The sequence below is a fragment of the Theobroma cacao genome, chromosome 9 (assembly GCF_053813885.1).
Source record: "Theobroma cacao isolate CCN51 chromosome 9, ASM5381388v1, whole genome shotgun sequence".
Classification (NCBI taxonomy): domain Eukaryota; kingdom Viridiplantae; phylum Streptophyta; class Magnoliopsida; order Malvales; family Malvaceae; genus Theobroma; species Theobroma cacao.
In genome coordinates, this window is record NC_142647.1 from 32893554 (window position 1) to 32921043 (window position 27490).

The following is a 27490-nucleotide window of genomic DNA, read 5'->3' on the forward strand; positions in this document are numbered from 1 at the left end:
TATCATAACATAAATCATTTCTCAAGAGCTTGTTCCCAAGACATTCATTTTCATGAAAAATCGTATAAAATCATTCAAACGTTTGTCAAATACATTATATTCCCAGAATAAGTTTTGAAGGCAGTCCACTCACCAAATGATTGTAGAGCCTTTAGATGACTTTAATTCCCCTAATTGTCCAAATGGGATGATGGGGCTTCCTTAAAACCTAGGATCACATTAACATAAACATTAGATCAATTCACACACTATGAACTCTAAAAGCTATCTCTTAGCTAGTTTTCAATTGCCACATTAAATGGCCATCTATGTTCACTATCTTAATCACTAAAAGTAATGAACACACTCAACAATAAAACAACTCATAAATCCCAATTACTAGCCATTTTCTGCAGCTAAAAATCGAGCTTAGTACATCACTTACCCTAGCGCTCTTTTGTAGTCAAATTCTCTTCCAATTGCTTCCAAATCAATGGGATAATTCTCTTTTTCTCTCTCTAGAATGCCCAACTAGTTAGAGAAAGTCTTGAAATAAGCTTTATCAAGGGTTTTAAGTGAGAGGATGAAAGAATTCAAAGGTTCTAGTCAAAAGGGTTCAAAGGTGTGAAAACTAGAGCTCGAGAGAGAAAATCATTCAAGCTTCAAATCAAGCTTCCAAGGAGTTTTGAAGAAACGTGAGAGAGGAGAAGGGAAGAAGAAAACCAGCTGTTGGAAATTCCAGAAGGTGCTGGAAATTTCAAGATATTTATAGACCAACTTATCCATTCCCATAAAATTACAAAATTGCCCTTCCACCAATTAACTTATTCTCCTCCAATCTTTTATGCAATCTTTTTGCTCTTTTAACATTGGGACAAGATCCATAATGGTCTAGACATGTTCGGGTTCATAAAAACTTAAAATTTTAACTCGAGGAGAAAAATGACCATTTTGCCCCTGTTATGAAAATTGTTGAAACTTCTAGTTTTCTTCGTGTTTTCATCAGTACACATCATTTATGCTGTCTTATACCCATTTAGACCTTAAAATATCATAAACTTTCTTTTGCGAGCTTATTAAAGAAAATGACGAAACTACCCCTGGCTCGTATTATTACATCTATGCTTAGCTACAAGCCTATAGAGGTTGGGGTCTCACATTCTCCCCCACTTAAAGAAATTCGGTCCCCGAATTTAAATTCAACTATAAGGTAATGTACCTCTAAGTATCAAAGAGATGGGGATACTTTGTTCGCATTCCCTCCTCGGCTTCCCACGTTACCTCTTCATTAGTGTGGTTTCGCCATAACACTTTTACTAAGGCTACATCCTTTGAACGGAGCTTTTTAACTTGCCTATCAAGGATAGCTACCGGTTGCTCCTCATAGGTTAGATCATCTTGCAACTGAATGGTTTCATACCGTATTACATGTGATGGATCCGGGATGTACTTTCTAAGCATGGACACATGAAACACGGGATGAATATTCGAAAGGCCTGGCGGTAATGCCAAATGATATGCCACTACTCCAACCCTTTCTAAAATGTCGAAGGGTCCTATATACCAAGGACTTAACTTCCCTTTCTTGCCAAACCTCATTACCCTTTTAGTTGGTGAAACTTTCAAAAATACGTGATCTCCTACTTGGAACTCCAAGTCTCTCTGTCAGTTATCAACATATGATTTCTATCTACTTTGTGCTATTGACATTCGCTACCGAATCATGCGTATTTTCTCAGTTGCGTCTTGCACCAACTCAGGCCCCAAAAGTTTCCTTTCTCCCACCTCTAGCCATCAAATGGGTGACCTACACCTCTGTCCATATAATGCCTCAAATGGTGCCATTTGGATGCTAGTTTGGAAACTGTTGTTGTAGGCAAATTCCATTAAGGGTAGATATTGATCCCACCGGACCGCAAGGTCTATCGCACAAGCCCTCAACATATCCTCTAATGTCTGTATGGTCCGTTCAGACTGTCCATCAGTCTGAGGGTGGAAAACTGTGCTGAAATCCAACTTAGTGCCCAATGCTTCTTGCAACTTTCCTCAAAACCTACTAGTAAACTGAGCTCCTCTGTCAAATACTATAGAAATGGGGATACCATGTAGTCGTACTATCTCATCCACATAAACTCAAGCGTATTGGGTAGCCCTATAAGTAGTCTTAATCAAAAGAAAATGAGCTGACTTCGTTAACTAGTCTACTACTATCCAAATTGAGTCGTAGCCCCCACTAGTTCGAGGCAAACTCGTTACAAAGTCCATGGCAATATGCTCTGACTTCTATTAAGGCACTGGTAATGGCTGTAGTAGCCCTGCAGGCTTTTGATGCTCGGCCTTAACCTGCTGACAAACCAAGCAGTTGGAGACAAACTCAGCTACATCTCTCTTGAGTCCTTCCCACCAATACACCTCTTTCAAATCTTGATACATCTTTGTAGCCCTTGGATGTACCACATAAGTTACCATGTGAGCTTCCTTCAATATTTCTCTCCTCAACCTGTCACCATCAGGCACATAAAGTCTGGTTCCATACCTCAACACTCCATTTGTGCCTTTGGTAAACATTTTTCCTTTCCTTCCTTGAGGATCCTCTAAGGCCTTAGCCACAAACTCATCTCTACTTTTTGCTTCTTTGATTCGGTCCATTAAAATAGGCTACACTCTAAAATGTGCTAGCAATGCATTTGTCTCCACAACTTCCAAATGCACACCCATGTCTCCCAAGCTATGGATCTCTTTAACCAAGGATCTCCTTTCTGTAGAAATATGTGCCAAACTTCCCATTGATTTTCGACTCAAAGCATCCGCCACTACATTGGCCTTACGGGGATGATAAAGAATAGTACAATCATAATCCTTTAGCAAATCCATCCATCTACATTGCCGCAAGTTAAGATCCCTCTACTGAAATATATGCTTCAAGCTTTTGTGGTCTGTATATATCTCACAAGTCTCACCATACAAATAATGTCTCCAAATTTTCGAGGCAAACATGATTGCTGCCATTTCCAAATTGTGTATGGGGTAATTCTGCTCATGCCTTTTAAGTTGCCTAGATGCATACGCAATCACCTTCCCATGTTGCATTAATACACATCCTAAACCAATCCCCGATGCATCACAAAACACCGTATAACCCTCCGTGCCTTACGGTAGGCTTAACACAGGAGCTGTGGTGAGACATGCCTGAAGCTTCTCAAAGCTATTCTCACAAGCATCAGACCACTCAAATTGTGTATCCTTACATGTAAGCTTAGTCAGAGGGGAGACTATTTTATAGAAGTCCTTCACAAAGTGACGATAATAGCCGGCCAAACCCACAAAGCTTCTAATCTCCATAACTGATGTTGGCCTTGGCCATTTTTCCACTGCTTCAACTTTCTTTGAATAAACTTGTACTCCATCCTTAGATACCACATGCCCTAAGAATGCAACACTTTCGAGCCAGAACTCACACTTGGAGAACTTGGCATGCAATTGATGTTCTCTTAAAATTTGGAGCACTATCTTAAGATGCTGCTCATGCTCCTCTCGGCTCTTCGAATATATCAAGATGTCATCAATAAACACCACCACGAACTTATCCAAATAAGGCTTGAACACTAGGTTCATCAAATCCATAAAGGCTGCAGGAGCATTCGTGAGCCCAAATGACATCACCAAGAACTCATAGTGTCCATACCTTGTTCGAAATGCAGTCTTGGGTATATCTTCATTTCGGATTCTCAACTAATGGTACCTAGATCGCAGATCTATCTTAGAGAAACATTGTGCTCCTTGTAGTTGATCAAATAAATCATCTATTCTTGGGAGAGGATACTTATTCTTCACTGTCACTTTATTAAGCTGTTGATAGTCAATGCATAGCCTAAGTGACCCATCTTTCTTCTTCACAAATAGCACCAGTGCTCCCCATGTGGATACACTAGGTCAGATGAAACCTTTATCCAACAAATCCTCCAACTGATCCTTAAGCTCTTTAAGCTCTGCAAGTGCCATTCTATATGGGGGTATGGATATAGGTCTAGTGTCGGGAATCAAATCTATGCAAAACTCAATCTCCCGTTCAAGAGGCAAACCTGGTAGCTCCTCAGGAAATACATCCACGAACTCCTTCACCACAGACACTTGAGTTACATCTCCAATCTTCGCCTGAGTATCCTTTACAACAATCAAGTAACCTATACAACCCTATCGTAATAATCTTCTAGCAGATATGACCGATATCAAATTGATTGGAGCATTACTCCTATCCCCCTGAATACTAAATGATAGTTCACCGGGGGAATCAAATCTAACCAATTTACGATAGCAGTTCACACTAGCATGCCAGGGTGATAACCAATCCATCCTCAAGATCACATCAAATTCTAAGGTGTCTAACACCACCAAATTCACCAAAGTGTCCTTGTCCTTGACTCGTACTACACAGGACTCATATTCCCATTCGGCCACAAATATCTCCTTTAAAGGAGTAGACACCACTAATTATTCCTTTCTCCTAACACGATCTCTACCCAACCGAGATGCAAAACATGGTGAGATAAAAGAATGGGTAGCACCAGGATCAAATAGTACCCGAGCATTCATATTACAAATGGAAAGAATACTTGAGACCACGGTATTGGATGTCTTAGCCTCCTGCTGTGTTAAAGCAAACACCCTCGTCTGGCCTCTACCAATAGAACTTTGATGTCCGGACCCAGATGGCCTGCCCTGAGAGGAAGTACCAGCATCTCTACCTCTCGATCCACTAGCTTCTCAGCCAGATAAGGCAGCAACTGAAGGAGCAGATGAAGCTAGCTGAGTGGAACCATGAGCAGAATCTTGTGATTAATGAGCCCTCAGAAAATCCCGCCTAATATGCCCAAGTTGACAGCACCCGAAACAAGTTCTTGTGGTAAGGAAGCATCATGCACTATGTCATCTCCCACAAGTATCACAAGGGTGGGTGGCTTGACTACCTCGTCTAGAATCTTGTTGCCTCCCAGAATTGAAAGTTCTTTGTCCCGTCCCAACACTAGCACTAGGCAGGTCACTCCTCTGTTGGGATAATCGTGAGTCCCTCTGTGGACCCTGATGGCTAGAAGATGAACCACCATTGCTGAAATCTCTACGGCCCTGATAACCCTCTGTCTTGCCCTTTTTGCTCTATCCCTCGTAGCCCTACTTTCACTAGTCCTTATCTCAATCCGTTGAGCACAATCCATTGCTGCAGAGTAGGTATTAAAATCTCGGGATGCCACAACCCTAAACAATGGCTCTACTAGCCCATCCACAAACCTTTGAATCTTCATCTCCTCAGTAGAAACGAGGTAGGGAGCATACCGAGACAACTGTGTGAACTTGATATCATACTCCGACACCGTCATACTCTATGTCTGTACCAAAGTCTCAAACTCTCTGGCTCTAGCATTACGTACACTGAGTTGTAGGAACCGATCCAAAAAGGCTGCACTAAACTCACTCCAAGCCAATGGCGCTGCATCCGTTGGTTTGCCTCTACATAAAGAGCTATACCACTCCTGCGCCACATCCTTTAATCTGAAAGCGACTAACTCGACTGATCGGACACTAGAGCATCCCAAAGCTTTTTTCTCCATCTTATCTAAGAAAACCTGGGGTTTCTCTGATACATCAGACCCTGAAAATGATAGAGGCTTGAGCTTAAGAAAATCAGGTAGAGAAATATCTAGATGTCCACTCTCGAACTCATGATGTTGGCGATCGGCCTGTCCTTGGGAGCTAGGGGATTCTTGTACTATAGGTCTCTCCTCTACTACCCTTTGTATATCCTCCATACGGGTCACCATCATCTCTACAACTTGATTGACTCCCTGTAGGCCTGCTGCCAAATCTTCGATGGTAATACCCCCAGCTGAGTGTCTATCTACATCACTTGAGGATTGTCCCTCCTCTTGCCTACTCACAAGCGTATTCGCCTGCACCGACCTTGTGGCCTTGCCACGTCTACCTCGGCCCCTCCGGGTGGATGCCCGTGGCCTACCTACCATCTCAATAGAAGCATCTTGCTCCCCCATCCGTCTTGAGGCGGCTCGTGTCTTAGGCTGTATTCTTACCTAGACAAGAGCAAACACTTGTTATTAAACACATTTCATAATCATACTTAAGGCAAAAGGTAGTTTCTAAGATAGGGAATCTATGCGGTCACTTGGTTATACAATGTGCCACGGTTCACACTTCACAACTAGAGTTCCCACATAAAGACTCGACTCTCCGCTAGACCAACAAAAGGAAGTTCTAGGACCTAGACAAACCTAGAGCTCTGATACCAACTTTGTCACGACCCAAATTCTGGGCCATGACCGATGCATGGGCCTAATGGACGTAGTCCACTAAGCCCAAGCAAGCCTAATTGTCTGACATGTTCATCATTCCATCATAAACTGCTAAGTCATTTTTCAAAACTTAGAATCAAAATATTTTTAAACATTGCCATCTCATATTGGCATACTAAACAAGTGTATATACATTTGTTTACAATATGTATCTTAACAATTACATTAGGTTCGTCTATACACAACAAAATAATACTCGACTTCCATTGGAGGGACTCGAATGAATGTACAGCTACTGAATGCCGAGACACTTACCAAAAGATGGACACAGGTCTACAAGGACACCACGTCCTAGTTACCGGCTGCCTCGTGATCTGAAAACATGAATTTGAAAATGGTGAGGATAAACCTAGTGAGTGAATAAGGAAGGGAACAAGCATACCATAAGGAGTCTTTAATGAAATCATGACGCATTCTTTTTCAAAACAATGCAATTTGTTTATATTCTTATTGAAAACCCCTCATCAAGCCCTTAAATGATTAATCATTTGAAAATCAAGGACCCATACATAACAAACCATTTGAAGAATGAAAACTTCAATATTACACAAGCAAGTCAAATATGACAACAAATCTTCGCTGCAGCGACGTTGGGATTTAGTTATTAACCGAACAAGGGTTTCTCAACTGGCTGAGGATTTCTCACTAAACTTCCTCATTTTAAACTTAACTCATTTAATCATTAATGTTAGAAGTCCATGCTCCAATATGGTAGCAAAGAAGTAAAAGATAGGGCAGCAATTGAACAAGATAAGAGACGAAAACAGAGAGTTTTTAGATGCAGCGAGATTCAATCTCTCTATAGTGAAATTCATACCCAAAAATAGAAAGTTTCTCGCTGCAGCGACAATTTATTTTGCTTCAGCGAGAAGCTATAGTGTCATTCTCGCTGCAGCAAAAATGCATCCTCGCTGTAGCAAGTTTTCATCCACCCTACCCTTTCAAAACTCGAGAGTTTCTCGCTGCAACGAGAATGATTCTTGATGTAGTGAAATACAATGCATCAAATGAAAATTTCCCCTTTTTCCCAAAGAAAACCACCTTGCTTGAAATGTTCAAAACCAATATGAAGCACATAACAATTTCTCAAGGTTTAACATGTCAAGTTTCACATGCATTACAACCATAAACCATTATTCATTAATTTCCTATAACACACATATTTACATATGCATATATATATATATATATATATATATATACGCATATACCCATCATCATCATCACACCATCCCATCATCATCCTCACCAACTCATGCGCACTCCCTACTCGCACATGGCTGGGTCATCATCGGGTTATGCGCACTCCTTACTCGCACATAACCGGGTCATCCTTGGCTTATGCGTACTCCCTACTCGTACATAACCGAGTCAATATAATTACACAACATTATATTCAAGCATATATGTATATCAACATAATGCAGCCACATAGAAATCCATAATAACCACATATCATAACATAAATCATTTCTCAAGAGCTTGTTCCCAAGACATTCATTTTCATGAAAAATCGTATAAAATCATTCAAACGTTTGTCAAATACTTTATATTCCCAAAATAAGTTTTGAAGGTAGTCCACTCACCAAATGATTGTAGAGCCTTTAGATGACTCTAATTTCCCTAATTGTCCAAATGGGATGATGGGGCTTCCTTAAAACCTAGGATCACATTAACATAAACAATAGATCAATTTACACACTATGAACTCTAAAAGCTATCTCTTAGCTAGCTTTCAATTGCCACATTAAATGGCCATCTATGTTCACTATCTTAATCACTAAAAGTAATGAACATACTCAACAATAAAACAGCTCATAAATCCGAATTACTAGCCATTTTCTGCAGCTAAAAATCGAGCTTAGTTCATCACTTACCTTAGGGCTCCTTTGTAGTCAAATTCTCTTCCAATTGCTTCCAAATCAATGGGGTAATTATCTTTTTCTCTTTCTAAAATGCCCAACTAGTGAGAGAAAGTATTGAAATAAGCTTTATCAAGGGTTTTGAAGTGAGAGGATGAAAGAATTCAAAGGTTCTAATCAAAAGGGTTCAAAGGTGTGAAAACTATAGCTAGAGAGAGAAAATCATTCAAGCTTCAAATCAAGCTTCCATGGAGTTTTGAAGAAACGTGAGAGAAGAGAAGGGAAGAAGAAAACCAGCTGCTCGAAATTCCAGAAGGTGCTGGAAATTTCAAGATATTTATAGGCCAACTTATCCATTCCCATAAAATTACCAAATTACTCTTCCACCAATTAACTTATTCTCCTCTAATCTTTTATGCAATCTTTTTACTCTTTTAACACTGGGCCAAGATCCATAATGGTCTAGACATGTTCGGGTTCATAAAAACTTAAAATTTTAACCCGAGGTGAAAAATGACCATTTTGCTCCTGTTATGGAAAATTGTTGAAACTTCTAGTTTTCTTCATGTTTTCATCAGTACACATCATTTATGCAGTCTTATACCCATTTAGACCTTAAAATATCATAAAACTTTCTTTTGGGAGCTTATTAGATAAAATGACGAAACTACCCCTGGCTCGTATTATTACATCTATACTTAGCTACAAGCCTATAGAGGTTGGGGTCTCACAGGCTTGCTTGGGCCTAGTGGGCTATCCCTTTTTGGCCCATGCATAGGTCATGGCTCGAGATTTGGTGTGTGACAATGGATAAGCTAATCAATGAGTTAAGACATGAATGTGAAGTAATAAATGACTTTAGAAGTTTTAATTTGGAGTTAGGAAGTTAGAAGTGCTAAAAATCTAGTTTCTGGAGCAAATTTATCGATAGATCCATCAATCTATCGATACATTATTGACAACAAGCATTAGGGAAGCATTTTGTGAGAAAAATATTGATACATTTAAGGATGTATCAATAGATTCATATTAGGGAACCTCATGTGTAAAAACTACTGATACATTACAAGAATGTATCAATAGATTTGAGTTGGGGAAACATTCTGTTGAATTTATATCGATACATTCAATAAATGTATCAATACATTTTGGAAATGGTGCATTCTATTGGATTTTTATTCATACATTGGCACATGTATTGATAGATTTAAGGGAAATTCGAAAGAATGTGTTGATACATTAGTTAATGTATTAGTACATGCATGAGAAGTTGCAAAAATAAAAAAGGCTTTGAGCATTCCACCCATTTGGAAATAATAGAAAACTTAGGGCCTCTTTGTTGTGTTCAAAACCTCACGACCCTTATTGGTTCTTGAAGCTCATTTAAGGAATTTGAGAGCCTGGACAATGATCATAAAGGTAAGTTTAAGCTTCCTACCTTATTGGTTTACATTTTAACTAGTCTAGTTTTCTAGAATTTATTTTTAATAAAAGTTTTGGCTTTGTTGATATGGATCAAAAAATTTTGGAAATGGGTGAACTAAATGAGATTGTTGAAGGAAAGGTTAGGTTTCCTAACCACTATGTTTATACTTTAATCAATATAAAACTGAAAATTTCTTGTTGTTTCAACTTGGTTGCATTTCCCTTGACTTGCTTGAAAATTGGGAGTTTAAATTAAGTGTGAATCAGCACCAAGGTAAAGGTTTTAAGTATTTTGATTGTAGAATTCGAAATTAGAATTTCTTAAGATAAGTAATTCAAAGTTAAAATAGTTTGAGGCGTTGGAATTTATTTGAAACAATAAGTTAGGTTTATATGTTTTGTACAAAAAAAGAAAAATTGAAGATTTTATAGCATTGTTGAGTTTGGAAATCATGGTTGGGCTGGTTAAATTGCTATTGGAACAACGAATAGTTGATTTACTACTGGAAGAACTCCCATTTGTCAAGGTGAATGGAGTTTTTATGTTGGAAAATGCATTTGATGCATAACACATGATTAATGTGCAGCCATGGTACCTAATTGATAAGTATATGCCTAGATGGGTATGCCTAAGCTAATAAATTATTTGATATAAAATATTATGCTTGTGTGTTATGTTGTGAGCCACATGGTGGCAGTGAGTAGAATTAAATTGCATATGAAGCTTAGACTATAGTGTTTATTTATGCTACAATATTAATATTGAGTTATTGGTTGTGCTACATTAAAAGGGAGTAGACTGCTTAATTGTGTATGTGATCATGATATGTATTTGGATTAATAGTACATGATTGATAGCTTAGTAGAAAACCCTTATGCTCAATATGTCTGATTAGTGAAAGCACATATAGATTGATGCTGAGTTGTTAAACGTGTGAGGCCTTAAAAACATGGTTAATTGATGAGAATAATGTATGTATATGCTTTACTTATGTCTTTAGGGATAATCATATATGATGAATAGCCTATTAGAAAAGCATTATCCTAACATATTTGATGTGTGCACATACTTGCTTAATTGAGGTTGAATTGTTGAAGTGCATAAGGCTATTGAGCCACGATTAATTGGAGTGAACAGTTTGAACACACGTGTGGAGTTAAAGGCATGATAGCCTATAAATTTGATTATGTTCCATTTGATGTGTTAACTCTGGATGTTGATTTGATTTGAGGTTGAGTGGTGTCCTTCCCCTATGACTATGCTTTACACCTACAAGGATGGTGGTAAAAGTCCCATCTGTGATTCTCATCTACAATGCTTTGGTGCCATCCGTCAAGTGCTTCTGGATAATGACTTTGATTCTCTGCTAGTAGCTTCAACACTAAGCGTGATTTGAACCCTCTACTAGTCACTTCAGTGCCATACATGATTTGAACCCTCAATCAGTTGCTTTGGCACTAAGCATGATTTGACTCTCCTCTAACTACTTCAGCACTAGGCATGATTTGACTCTCTGTCTGTTCCTTTGGCACCATGCGTGATTTAACTCTATTGACTAGCCACCATATATGATTTGACCATGTCCAAGGAGGACCACTCATTGATTATGTGTGATCATGATGATATGCATTGGGAATGGCATGATATAATATATAAGCAAGTGATTATCAATGTGTAATTGAAATTTGGTTGATATCCAATGGAAACCTTTGAGGTAAGCAAATTATATATTTATATATATTGAGTTTAAAGTTGTGCTCGGCAACTATGGTGTGCCTATGGAGCCTAGCTTGATGATGGCTTTAAAAGTAAGCCTTAATTTAATATGCATTGTTTATGGAGACATATTTTTGATTAATCTTGAATGTGGGTATCTTCTTTGAGATGTGATCATGACAAGGCATAGCATGATGAGATGTGCACGTAAGGTATTAGGATGATCTATCTTTGGAGATGCTTGATAAATAGCCATGTATGCCTTATGATTAGATATGGCTTTATATATATGTATGTATTTACATGAATTTTATTATACTATGTTGGCTTACTTCTCATTGAGCATTAGATACTCACCCTTCTATGTGTAGCATGTGCAAATAAGTGAAGCTACAAGATTGAGTGGCTGACATTGTTTTTATGGACATATTTTGGCATTTGGTAGGTTTCCTATCAATAGGTCCACTATTTTGAGTCCAAGCTATAATAGTTTTTCCTTTCGATATTAAAACTTAGAAAAATGTTCTATTTTAGATATTATAGGCATTCTATTGTCGTTATTGTGTTAAAGGTTGAACAACACGAACCTACATTGCTAGCCAACGTATGGCCTAAGCTATTATGACTAAGTGTTTAATTTGAATTATGTGCCAAGAAGTAATATTGTAAATTTTAAAATTTATGTTATGAAATGAATATGCGAAGGTTATATAAACCTATAAACGCGTGTATGATGTTTGAGTCGATAATGAATGTTTTGAGGCTTGCTTGGGTTTTAAGGGCTTTGCTGTCGGACTCATGCACCAATCAAGGGCCCTCGAATTTGGGTTGTGGCATTAAAAATAAGTAAAAGAAAGACATGATATCCAAACTACATATTGAATTCTACTGGAAATATTAATGGTAATTGCCTATGTGAGAATTAGCTTTGTTGTTTGAGCATGATATTGCCTATTGTTATGTACACTTGTAAATTTGTATGGTTGTGTTGAGTTTTTTTTTAATGTATGTGTAGTTATAATTATGAAGTATGAAGTTATGGAGTGAAAGGGTGCAGACAGAGGGCTTAAATCTTTCATCATGTGTGATGACACGACAGCATACAAGGTATAGATGTAAGGCCTAAACCATCTTGTTAATGCCATGAGATGGCATATGGGTGTAGATAAAAGATCCCAAACCATCAAGGAACTAATGATTTGGACAGTATATGAGTGTAGACAAAATGCCTAAATCCAACATAATGATATGTGATATATGTTAGGAAATTGAGAATATGGTGCCCTAGAAAGCAAGTATATTTTCATGTTCATTTCTATTAATTTCATTTGCAATGTGTTGGTTGAATTAATACAGGCAAGTGCATGTGGTCGTACAAGTAATATAAAGGCAAGTCGAGTATCATTTCCTACAGAGTTTTATACTTATTTTCACTAGGTTTTAAATTTAGAACAAAGTAATCTTTCCAATCACTCTATTTTGAAAGGTTGATTAAACGAAAGACAATCTCAAAATTAAGTAAATAAAATAAAATATAATTTTACTAATACGAATATTAAATTAAGAAATAGGATTATGGTATCTTTCAATATTTCATCTGAATTTAATTGTTCTCCATAACTTAGATTAATAGAATACATGGCTCACTTAGAATCCACATTATCTACACCTCTTTGTCGAGATCGTGCATACATGCATTTTAAAAATTAATCCCACATGTCTGTCCAAATTAATTTGAGAAAGGTCATTATGTTCATGTTCTAATTTGGCTGCCTAAGGTATTTAGGTATATGTCTATCCTACACACGAAACTATCACCTAACTTTAAAGTGAATCAAACAAATGCTATTCAAAGCAATGGTCTATTCTAATCTTTCTCTCTCAAGTTCAATTCAGAGACCTAATACATTTCAATTGGTGATCAGGCAGTGGAAAGCAATAAGTGCAGGATTGAATAAACCATCTGATTTCCATTAATACCAAGCAAGGAAAAATCAAATATTCAAGCTATAGAATGAAAAAACAATAATCCTAGAAAATAAAATTACTTGATCATCAATTTTACAGTTGGCATTATTAATTCTAGGGAAAAGATCATTTCTACAGCAAAAAAACAAGAAGGAAATAAAGGGTAAAGAAATATCGAGGCCTTTTTATGTAACACCCCCGAATTTTTTATATGAACTATGTCATGTGCATCAAGCCAATTGATAAGCTAAATTTATTTTTTGGTGCATATGTTTAAGAGTTTAAGAGTAAGCTTATTTCCTTAGAGCAATGAATATGATATATGAGCACATGAAGGCTCAAAATAATGTTGTGCATATGTTTGGCATATTAATGGTATAATGCATTGTTTGGCACTTTGATAAATATGATGCTTAATGTAAATTATGCCAAGCTTTGATTTGTATACTACATGACATAGAGCATAACAAGGATTTGAATATGTGTGACGAGTACATGCCTAGATATTGAGCATTCTTGATGAATTGAGACGAGAATGATAATTGTGGCCTTTGGAACGTAAAACCTTGAGACTTAGCCAAAATTTTGAGGAATGGGTGATAAATCTTGAATTTGAAGTTTAGATTGAGATTTGATTGTGTGTTTGAGTATATGAATGAATATTATGAGTTAAGATAGTCATTGTGAAGTATGACTTAAATAAGAAATGATTTAGGGTGTTAAGTTGGATTTTTGGAAATTTTAACAAACTTAAAACTACCTACAAGGGAAAATGTATCGATATATCCCCTCATGCATCGATACATTCTTGGCAGGATAAACAATACAAGGCCTATAGGTGGAATTGTATCGATACATTCAAGAATGCATCGATAGATTTAGCCACAACTGAACATATATAGATACATTGTCTAAATGTATCAATACATTGGAAGCAGAGAGCACCAAGGACATTTCTGCCTAAAATGTATCGATACATTGCCCTAATGTATTGAAACATTTAGTCGAAATTTGGGGAAATGTATTGATACATTGCTAAATGTATTGATACATAACAGAAGAAAGGTAAAAATAAAAAGGGTTTTCAAGCATTTTGCCTCATTCAGATAAAAACCCATTTTCTCTCTTTCTTCTCTACCCCATATGAAACCTTAAGCTCCCAAATACCATTTAGAGCCCATTTGAGCTAGATTTGAGCTTGGGAAATGATCTAGAGGTAAGACTATGCATTTTTACCAATTGATTTTCGATTTAATCGGTTAATAACCTCTAATCCAAATATTTTTAGATTTGGTCAAACTCTCTTCCCTTGAGTTTATTAGAGATTTAAAGCTTAGATTTGGGTAACCCAGCTTCTAAGGTAAGGATTTAGCTAATTTGTTGGAAGAATGAATATGTACATTGAATTTGGGTATTTTTAAAAAGTTGGGATATTTTCAAAAGTTAGGAAATAATTATGATTTTGATGTTTTGATATGTCTAATGGGAGAATGGAGGCTATTGATGCGTTTGTGAGCTGGAAAATGACTAGAGGCTAAAGGTTGAGCTTGATTGCAATGTGCGTCTGATTGTCAAGGTGAGTGGGATTTAATTAAATTCATGTGACACATCTCGTATAATGTATATGCCATGGTACTTAAATGTTGTGTGTATGCCTAGATGATAATGCCTAGGCTCGAGAATTGATATGTATATATATATATATATATATATATGTATGTGTGTGTGTGTGTGTATATGTTTACCTAGAGCTATGTGCCTAGGCTAGAGAACAAATATGATTATGTGTGCCTGGATGAGGATGCCTATGCTAATTAGTTATCTTATATAAGAAATTTGTGTTTGTGTGACTTGTGGTGAGCCACAACGTGGCATTGTGTTAGAACCCATGGTATGTTGGACCTAGAGCAAGAGGCCTACACATGGTGCCATATGACTCATGGATTAAGGACTGTGCCAGATTATGCTAAATGGACTGCCCAATTAGGTATATGGAAATGGTATGTATTTGGGATAATGGCATAGCAATAGAAATGATATTGGTTACGTGAGGCTGAAGGGTCATGATTGCTTATGGATATAATATATGCATTAATGCCCACATATTTGTGGTTGATTTGAGGATATGCATAAAGCTGTTAATGTCAAGCCCAGCTCTACAATATGTTTATTATGCCATTCCTATATAAGAATGCATGTTTACTTACTTGGGTACCTCAAAAATCGTTAAAGGACGGTATTGTACCAAATGGTACAATTAAGTTGAATTAAGCCTCGAACTAGTCCAAATACAGTTTTTAAGATGAAATTGAGAATTTTAAAACCCCATAATGACTTAAAATGGTGATTCGGAGATCGATGACCGATTTGGAATGAAATTGGAATTTTCATGACCTAGGGGCAAAATGGTCATTTTGCAACCTGAGGTTAAAATTTGAATGTCGGAAGAAGTTTTTGATCAAGATTGACTATTTAGAACATAATTTGAGTTTGAGAAGTGAAAAATTTTAATTTCGATATTTTTTCGAGCATAAGGGCAAAATAGTCATTTTGCCACCCCAGGGGCAAAATTATAATTTTACACCACCCAACACTTGTCCAGCACATGGATTTTACCCAATATTATCATGGATAATTGAGGAAATTTAAATGGTGGAGAGAGATTGCTTAATGGGTAAGTATGACACATAGGTCAATGGAATGGTGACATGTGTCAAATTTTCATCCATTTATATTTGATTTTAAAAATCAGCACATAAACTCTCCCAACTCATTTCTCATGGCCGGCCATAGCAAGAACAAAGGAAGAAAAGAAGAACAAAAACCCTAGAGTGAAAATTCAAGAGAAAATTGATGGATTTCAAGTAATCAAAGGTAAAATTTCTTGATTTTGACTTGTGATCTACCTTTCCCATGCATTATTTTGCAATTTCCATGGTTGAATCAAAAGATATCATGAAGGATTCATGGCTGACCGAATTTAGAGAGAGAAGATTTGATGATTTATTTGGTTAGATTTTGAGATATTTTAGTGTTTATAGTTGATTTATCATGTTTGGAAGGAAAACAAGAAAAATCACATATTCTTCATGGATTCTTCATTGGCCGAATTTCATAAAGACAATATTGAAGATGAATCTTGTGATGTCTTATGTTATTTAGTTAGAATTTAATGAATTGTGGTGGTGGAAACCGAAAATGGTAATGTTTAGCATAAAACAATCGTATACCCCTCAAGAACCTCCATTGGCCGAATCTTTCCTATGGTGTGTTGATGGTGGATTTGATTTTATTTCAAGTGAATTGGTTAGGAAATGATGAATTATGGTGAGAAAATCAAGTAGGAAAAATTATAGTGTTGATGCACCCACCATGGCCGAATTTTCCAAGAGAAAATGTTAGGATGATTTTGCTATATTTCAAGTTATTTAATTTGTGTTTGATGATTTGGAGTATTGGGAGAAAAATGAAATTATTTGGAGTTGAATTGGACATATTGGCCAATTAATCGGGTGATAGATTGAATTAGGACAATACCGTTTTATTTAGGCACATAATTGCATTTATATTGAACACTGTATTTAGATAGTTACCCGAGTATTTCACAATCCATTTCATGCATTAGTATAAACCCTGAATTGGTTTTATAACAATTTAGCACAAATGTAGTAAATGGCTTATTATGCATTATGTCTAAGTGGTGAGCATTCTGGCAAAAGTAAAGAGATAGTACCCGAGGATTAAGAATCGGAGTACTCGGAACTCGATTTCCATTACAGTGAGTAACCTTATTATCGTCTTAATTATCTAAAGTAGTTTTTATTCGCTTTTGTGATTTTATGGAAAATGAGTTTAAATGGTAAATCTTTATGTTTTATAAACAAAATGTGTTTAAATGAAATAATTTTATAAAATTGTCTTGAAATTGAAAGATGGTTTTGAAAAAGGAGTAATTGGAGACTAATTGCTGTGTTATAAATCATGGTTTGAATTGAATGGCTTATGATAATATTGGCATGAATGGTTGATTTGGTAAATGTGCTGAAAATGTATGAACTGTTGATTTGCCTAGAGAGGCTGTAAAATAAAATAATTGTCATGTCGTGCTGTTGAATTTTATTGGTGGGTTATTAATTGGTCGCTGCAGTGGATGGGTTCCATGGACCAGCCTATTAGAGGGGCACGATAACCCTATTATATTCAAACCTTAGTATGAGAGGCGCAGATGGATAACTCCTGAGGTTAACACTTTAGAGTTCACTTCATGCCAAATCACCACGTGAGAGTGAACTCAGCCAACACCAAGGAACAGCTATGTTTTCAAAATAAAAACATGATTTATGCGTACATAACTTTTTAACAGCCTTGGCAGACTCGGTTGGGATAGCCCTCAGCCAAGGTATCCCCGATAACTGAGTATGAGAATGATTTTGGCACGAGCCGAAGTTTTAAGAAATTCATAAGCCATGTTGATTACTCGATTTATATGAATTGATTTTATTTGGTTGAAATGAGTTGAAAGGTGATGAATTACAGTATGTTAAACTATTTTATCTATCTCCATTTACTTAGCTTTAGATATTTTAGATGGTATTTGTTTACTCACTGGGATTACATAATCTCACCACCCTCATTTCCACCCATTTCAGGCTCAGGATAGTCGATAAATAGCTTATTTCGTTGAGGGCTATTGTCAAACCCTGCTTTGTAAAATAATTATAATATCATTCACATGCTCGATAGAATGTTTGTATATTTAGGAAGTTCGAGAAATCGTTAAAAGACGATATTGCCCCTAATGGTATCATTAAGTCGATTAAGCCTCGAACTAGTTCAAATAGGAATTTTAAGGTGAAATTAAGAGTTTCACAGTTCAGGGATGACTCAAAATGGTAATTAGGAGTTCGAGGATCAATTCGGAGTCAAATTGAAATTTTCACTATATAGGGGTAAAATTGTAATTTTTCCATCTGCGGACAAAATTTGAGATTTTGAGAGAATTTAGATCGCATTTGACAAATTGGGGAATGATATGAGTATAAGGGATAAAAAATATGTCTATGGGCAATTTTTCAGTTTTTGGGGCAAAAATGTAATTTTTGATTTTTACGGGGGCAAAAGTGTAAATATAAAAAATTACTTCACCAAGACTTGGATAAGTTTGAGAATTTTATCTAAGTTATGGATATTTTAAGGAATAATGTGTGGTGGAGATTTAAAGCTTGAAAGATAAGAATTTAAAAAATGGACCAATAATGTAGTGACATCTGGCAAGTTTAGATTATTATATTATTTAACTATAAAAAACAGCCCACACCACCATTTTCTCTTCATTATGGCCGGCCATAGCAAGAAAACAAAGGGGAAAAGAAAAACAAAAACCTAGGGGGAGAAATTCAAGGAAAAATTGGTGAAAATTCAAGGAAACAAGTGACCAAAGGTAAAATTTCTTGATTTTGACTTGTGCTTTACCTTTCCCATGCATTTCCCATCATTTTCCATGGTTGAATCATGTGATTTGAGGATGAATTCAATTATGGAAAAAGGGGTTAGGAGAGAGAAACTTGTTAGATTAATTTGATTTTAAGTTATGTTAGTGTTTTAAGTTAGTTTAGCATATTTAGGAACAAAACAACAAGAAAAGAATTTATTTTCCTCCATTACCATTATTGGCTGAATTTTCTAGGGGAATATTGGCTGATGATCTTGATGTTTATTTGAGGAATTATGATGAATAATGATGAATTATGAGTTTAGAAAAATAATGGAAATTTTTGCAGCAAAAATATGAATTTTTACCCATTATGGGTATTTTCGTAATTTGCTATCAAGACTGATAATTTGCACCACACCGAGGGACATTAAGTCAATTTGGGTGCAATTGAGGTATAGAAACTGAAAAAAATTAATTTGAGATTAAATTGGACACGTTAGTAATTTAATCGGGTAATAGGCCGAATTAGGCCAGCACCGCATTTAAGCGGTAGTCGGATAAGTTGCATGTCATATCATGCATATATACCGAGCCTGAATTGATTTTATAATGGTCAAGCATTGATGTGGTGAATTATGTATTGTACATTGTGGATAGGTGGTGAGCAAATTACACTGGTAAAAGTACCAAAATTGTGCTTGAAGACTGGGATTAGGAGTACATCGACTCCTAGAATTGTGAGTGGACAATTTATCGTCTTAAATATCTAGAGTAATTATACTTGTTTGATGCTTTTATTGAATGGTGAATTTAAATTATAAAATATTATGTTTTCCAATTAAAATGTTTTTTAATAAAAAATGAGATTTATACTGGTTTTGAAATCAAATATTGTTTTGGGAAAATTGAGTATATGGAGACTGTGTTGAAATTTATGATTTTATATGTTATTGAAATTGGGGCTTATGACACTATGGTAGCATCATGGCTAAATTTTTGGGGTTGGCATGAAATATATGAACAATTTTGGATTGGTCTCGGTAGACTGGATTACATTTTATTCGCCATATTATGCTACTGGAATTTTTATGGGACTGGTGGTATATTAAACGGTCACTGCAGTGGTGGGGGTTTCCTTGGACTGCCTATGAGAGGGGCACGGTAACTCAATTATATACTTACCTCCGGGGGGAGATGTTGGGTGAAGTATCTCCTGAGGGGTGATTTGAGTGCACCTCACATTCGGGCCACCACGTGAGAGTGAGACTCAGCCAACGCCAAGGAACGGCTGTGTGTCAGATGTGAAAACATGTTTATGGGTATGGGTCATTGAACAGCCTTGGCGGTCTCAGTGGGATACCTTGACGAAGGTACCCGCGAGAATGATATTGGCAGGGGCCAAGTTTAAAAAAATTCATAAGTCAGGGAAATTTTGATAAAAAGAAATTATTTGGTATAGATTGAAACGAATTTTGTGTTATGAACATTATTGAGATATAACGTTTTTATATTGTCTCCATCTACTCGGCTTTAGATGCTTTTGATGGTAATTGTTTACTCACTGGGATTATTTTATCTCACCCCTCTTCCTATCCATTTTTCAGGCTCAGGACAGTTTGTTGATAGTTGATTAAGACGAGAATTAATCTCGAAGTTGCATCATAGGAAGTAAGGGTTCGTAGCTCTACACCTTCTTGGTTAATTGGGGGCCCACGTGTCACTGTAAACGAAATTTCATACTTTAATTATCTTTATTACTATATGAATAAATTTATTTTACTCTTACGCTACAAAAGTTATTTTAGGAAGACTTTGAAAATATTGTGTTTTAAGAAAATAGAATATTTTATTTAATATTTTTATTATATTCAAATAGCTATAATTTTACTTTAAACGAATGTTTTAGACTTCAAAATTTAATTTAAATTATGAAATATGTGTTTCCACTTACATATTACATTTTTTCGGATTTCAAAATTTCAAAAAAAGAAAATGATGAAAATGCCCCAATGAGCTAGAAAATAATATTTTTATTGTTTTGAGTTGGAAACAACTTATGATTTCTTGAAATGCGAGATTTAATAACTGTCGCTCACCGGGGAGATGCGGAAGTTGATGCTAAGCCTTGCGGGGTTTCGATCGGCATTCGGGGTAATGAGTGCTTATCGGGACGTTGCGGTTGTTGTCACGGGCCCGATGGGAGTTCCGGGTCGTGACAGCTACAATTGTACTTGGATCCTCAAAAATTGTAGGTTTACCGCTTTTGATACTTTTGGTCGTTCGTGGGCCCATGTGTCACTGTAAATTAAATCTTATGCTTTGGTTATCTGTATTACAGTATGTATGAATTTATTTAGCTTTTATGCTACAAAAATTATTTACCGGTAACTTTATAAATATTGTTTTATAAGAAAATAGAATATTTTATTGAATATTTTTATTATATTCAAATAGTTATAATTTCACTTTAAATGAATGTTTTAGATATCTAAACTTATTTTTGATTATGAAATATGTGTTTTCCACTTGCATACTACATTTTTAGCCGGTTTCGAGATTTTTGAGAAAAAATGACCAAAATGCCCCTATGAGAAAAAATTATTTTCCATTGTTTTGATTTGGAAATAGTTTATAATCTCTCAAAACATGATACTTAACAACTATTGCTCACAAGGGAGGTGCAAAAACTGATATTAAAGCCTTGCGAGATTTCAGTTGGCATTTCGGGCAATGAATGTCTATCGGGACGTTGCGGCAGTTGTCACGGGCTCGAGAGGAGTTCCAGGTTGTGACAGTTAACCATGATTGATATGATTGAGTATGATGAATACCCATGTGGGGTTATGGCATGAAGGCCTAGAGATTGATTATGTTTTGTTTGATGATGCCTTGGGAATTTGAAGGCACTTAGAATTATACCGAGCTTAGAGATGAATAAAGCTTGTTAAATTTTAATATGATTTGATATGGACATATGGAATGTCACAAGCATGATGGCTTGATTTGTGGATATGTGTTCTATCTGAGGGATGAATTTTGGATGTTAATTTAACTTGAGGTGGAGTAGAGTCCACTCCCTGTGACTATTGTTTGCTTGCAGAGATCGTGGTAAGTAGGGACGATGGCACTGATCCCCCCTATGATTCCTACATGCAGTGCGTTGATGCCATTCGTTGAGATTACTCCGATTGATGCCAACATGGGGAGATTACTCCAATTAATGATATGATTCTCCGCTCGTTGCTTCGGCATGTGCGTGATTTGTTTTCTGCCTATTACTTTTGTACGTGAGTGACCTATTCTCCACTTGTTGCTTCGACACACACATGATCTATTTCTCCACCTAGCGACTTTACCCTGCGCTTGATTGGTTTCTCTTCTGATTGGCCACCAAGCATGATTTGACTACATCTAGGGTAGGACCACCATTAGATTTTGTTTGACAATGATAACAAGTATCGGGGATGGCATGATCTAATTTGAAATATGAATATGTGGTGACCACTGTGAATGAAATTTGATGAAATGCTTCAGAATAAGAAATTATTTGGAAATGAGATTTGGGGTTGGGCTTGACAACTAAGTGTGCCTATGAAGCCTAGTTTGATGATAGTGGCTAAAAGGTAAGTCTTGAATCGATATGATTTGAGGTGAGAACTTAGAATTTGGGAATTTGTGTATATGATACATAGTTAAGATGTGATCTGATAGGACTTGATATGAAGAGTTGCTCATGGAGGATATTAGGATGATCTTCGCACCTTCGAATTGGAGATATTTGAATATGAATGTCTTATGGCTAGATAGTCCTAAATATATTTTATATGTAAAATATTATGCTGTGATAGCATCGCCTCACTAAGTACTAAATGACTCACCCCTCTATTGTACCGTGTGTAGATAAGAGAAGCTATGGGGTTACGTGGCAAGTGTAGTCAATTGGACAAACACGAAATTGGCATCTGGTAGGTTTCCTTCCCAATGTGTCACTCCACTAAGTCTATGTGGGCCTTTCGCCTTCAAGTCTGATTAAATGTAAAATATGTTAGGCACGATGTGCCATTTGAATTGTATAAGGGTTCTTATGTACGAACCCAATTTAATGGCCAATGTATGGTCTTTGAATATTTGTATGGATTATGAGCCAAGGAAGATGGAATATACTTGAATTTTATTATGACTATTTACTTATTAATTTCCTTGGCTATGTGTTATGTGATTTGTACTTTGAGGCTTACTCGAGTCTAGAGGGCTTGCTTGCTAGGCTCGTGTGCTTGCTTGTTGGGCTTATGCCCTTGTCACAAACCCCTGGGTTTAGGTCATGACACTTTCAATTCTTCATCCTTGATTTTTTCAAATTTTTCTTGTTTCTCTAGTTGAAAAGCCTTTTCTTTTCTCTCAAAAACTGTCGTTCGTTGCCTCTCTCAACCCCCTATCTCAATTGCTAAAAAAGACCTTTTTATAGCCTCAAAAACCCTTAAATAACTCAATTACCAATTGGCTGAATTATCATAATCCACATCAAAGCGTGGCAACCATGCTCTTAGAGCGTGGCGACCTTTCTCCTAGGGCGCCGCGACATTCATGACTTATAAAATTTTTTGCTCGTCTTCCATCCAATGCTGTGGTGCTTCTCCTTAGGCACTACAGTGGTGGTTTCTCTGGTTTTTGTATGGCTGCCATGCAGTTTCTCCTAAGCATTGCGGCCTTGAACTCTACAAGACCGCGGTGTTGCTCCTCCATATGCTGCCTAGGTGCAAACTGTAACACCTCATAACCTTGTATAGGAGCCAATAAGACCTTATCAATAAGATGAAGGGTCAATTGGCATAAATTTAAGGGCCAAAGAGCGGTGATGGATGCAAGGAATATTTTAAAATAAAATATTTCATTCGTGAGGAAAAAATAATAAAATAATAAAATAATAAAATAATAAAATAATAATAATATATTTTTTCAAGGATGAATTAACGAGTTAAAAGGTGATTTGGAAGTGAATCGAGACTAAGTGAGCATTTTGGGTCCCGATGAGACAAGTGAGAAATGTAAAAATAAAATAATAGTTTATTAATTATTGAAATTAGTCAAGAAGGAGAACTATATGACTAATCTAAGTGAGGGAGAAGAAGTAAGAATGAATTTTTAGGAAAAACGACATAAGTGGGGCTTGTGTACCATTATTTAATAAAAAAAGAGTTGATAAGTATATATTTAAATATTATGGTGACATCTTGGTAAAGTACAAATTTATATTTTATTCGAGGTGCAACCTGTGAGTATCTTGGATCGAAATGACCGAGTATTGAGGAACAAGAGTATTTCAATGGTCAAAGTGTTGTGGAAAAGTGCTCGAATGGAGGAAATGACATGGGAAATAGAGCATTAGATGAGGAACCAATACTCGCATCTATTTGTCGAATCTGGTAAGTGAAATTTTAAGGTCAAAATTTTATTTTTACGGGGGTAGAATTGTAAAACCCGACCCTATAAACACATGTCATGACATACATGCACTGAGTAGCATGTTATTACGCTAGGAAAGTCACTAATAATAAACGAAACCCGGTATTGTACCTAACGGTACACTTGAGTTGATTTAACCTCGAACTAGTTCAAATAGGAATCGTATAATGAAATTTAATATTTTACAATCCAAGAATGACTAAAAATGATTGTTTGGAGTTCGAGGGTTCATTTGGGGAAAAATTGAAAATTTTGATGTTTAGGGGCAAAATCGTCATTTTGACACCTAAGATAATAATTTGATCATGGAGTGAAATTTTTGATCAAGATTAACTATTTGGAGTATAATTTAATGATATGAAGTGAAAAAGTTTAATTCCGGTGATTTCTGAAGTGTGGGGCAAAATCGTAATTTTACCACCCTCGGATAAAATTTAAGATTTTGAGAGAATTTAGATCAAATTTGAAAAATTGGAGAATGGTATGAGTATAAGGGATGAAAAATATGTCTATGGGCAATTTTTCAATTTTTGAGGCAAAAATGTAATTTTTGACTTTTATGGGGGCAAAAGTGTAAATTTTAAAAAATTACTCTACCAAGACTTTGGATAAGTCTGAAAATTTTATCTAAGCTATGGATATGTGGGACAAGTGTATGGTGAAAATTTGGAAAGAAATGGATGGCTAGAATTTAAGGAATTACTAAAACATTAAAAAATTGAATAAAATAATATTATATTATTTTAGCCTTTAAAAAGGTCAAAATTCCAGAATTCTCATCTTCTTCAAGCCGTCCAAACCAGGAGAGAAAAGGGGGAAAAGAAATAAGAACCCTAGCTGAAAAATTTGGGGAAAATCAAGAGAAATCAAGAAATCAAGCATTAAAAAGGTAAATTTCATTGATTTTCCTTGTGATTTTCACTACCTATACATTTTTCTCATTTCCATGCAAAATTAGAAAGTGGGTATGGACACCCATGCTGGCCAAATCTCCATGGATGAGTTTTGAGCTTGAGTTTTGGTTGATTTTAATTGAATTTAGTGGTTTTAGTTAGGTTATATTGTAATATAGCAAAAATAAGCTAAAGAAATAATTTTCTCCCATCGAAACCCATTATGCCGAAATTTTCAAGGAGGAAAGTGAGCTGATTTTGATGATTTTAGAAGGTTATTGGCTGATATTTAATGGTTAGAAATGTTGGAGAGAAAATGGGACAATTTAGAGCTAAAATGGAGAGCGTTAGCAATTTATCGGGTAAAGTGCTAAAAATAAGTTAATACCGCGTTTAAGCCATTTTAGGCTATTGCATTTCATACCATGCATTAGTATAGGATTTAAGTCAGTTATATAGTGATTTAGCATCAATGTGGTGAATTGTGTAATTTTTGCAATGTGTCTAGGAGGAGAGCCTTCCGGTAAAGGCAAGGAAGTCGTACCCGACGAACAGTGATCGGGGCACCTAAAAAGTATTTAATTTGTACAAACGGTGAGTAAACCTATTATTATTGTAAATTATCTAGTGTTTATTTTTAAATGCTCTTTAGGTATTTTATGAAACGAAAATGAGATTAAAATGGGTTTTTTGATGTTTTAGAAATAAATGTGACATAAATATATTGTGTTGATTATCTGAAACAAGAAACTTTTGATTATGAAATTGAGTAAATGGGAGGCTGCCAATTGTCTTGAAAAATATATTTTCCTGTGAATGGCTTATAATATATGAGTATATGTGGCTATATTTTATAATTGCATTGGGAACTTATGTAAGCTGTCTTTTACTATGCAGATTGGGTAAATAAATAAAAGCCACGTTATACTATCGAAATTTTAGTAAAGTTAGTGGGTTTAGTCACTGCAGTGACTGGTTTCCGTGGACTGCCTATTAGAGGGGCACGGTAAACCCGATTATATAGTTACTCTGATTGTATAGGCGAGGAGGGTAACTCCCGAGGTAGTGTTAGAGTTCACTTCACGTCGAACCCCCACGTGAATGTGTAACTCGACCAACGCCAAGGAACGGTTTGTTTTCAAAACTAACATATGTTTAACATGTAAATATCTTAACAACCTTGGCGGACTCGGTTAGATGCCTCGGCCAAGGTATCCCCGAGGACTAGTTTTTGGCTTGAGCCCTGTTTCTAATAAAAGTCATAAGCCTTAACAACTGTTTTGGTAAATTACAAATATTTTATGGTTTAAGAAATAAATTGAAAACCTTATGAAATGGTTTGTGATTTGTTGTTTAAACTTGCCTCCATTTTACTCGCCTTTAGATAATTATAATAATGTCTGTTTACTCATTGGGATTGCAAAATCTCACCCACCTCCTTTCCAAATATTTCAGGCCGGTGGTAGCTTGTAGATACCCGATTTTGTTGAGGATTCCAATTGACCCCTCTATCTCACAGACAGTAGGTTACTATTACCAACACTTGCTGTATTTATGGGCCACTTGTCATTGTAATTATTATTATACATTATAACTTTGTAAATTATTGTATGTATGAATTTATTTTACTTACACGTGTTTCTATAAATATTATTTTATATAAAAATGCTATATTTTAATCAATATTTTGAATAGTAATATTTGTCTATAAATCCTTTTTAAAAAAATTTGTCTTTTGATTTACTTGAGCCGGAAATGACTGGTAATTATTTAAAACGGAATGTTTAACAATGATTGCTCACAGAAAAAGCAAGAAACTGATACGTAAGCCTTGTGGGGTTCCGATTGGCATTCCGGGTAATGAGTGTAAATCGGGACATCACGACGGTTATCATAGGCCCAAGGGAGGTTCCGGGTCGTGACATAAAAGGTTAAGAATGTTGGTGTGTATGAATGAAAAGTTGATGTTGTGCTTAGTGGCAGCATGTAAATATAAATAGTGGTACATAGGGTAGCAAATATGAATGAATTTGTGGTGACATTCACTAAATAAATTGAGTTAACTTGCTACTAGGAAGTGTACAAGTGGGGAAGGTTAGCCGTGGTGGCGTATTAGAGGTGGTAACGAGCGACCAGTAAGTAACATTAGCTAGAGACGCACCCAAATCAATAGCGACGTAGTGTCCTGCTATTGTGAGGTGAGTAGGGGGTGCCTATTTCAAAATCTCCATACTATATATGGATTTACGTTAATAAACGTTGCCTGTTTTCTTAAACGCAATTGTGGATAGCATGAGCTGTTAGCCTTGATAGGCAATCTCAAAAATGGATTTACAATGATTTATATATTGCTATTGTGGAAAGCATGAGCTGGTAGAAACCATAGG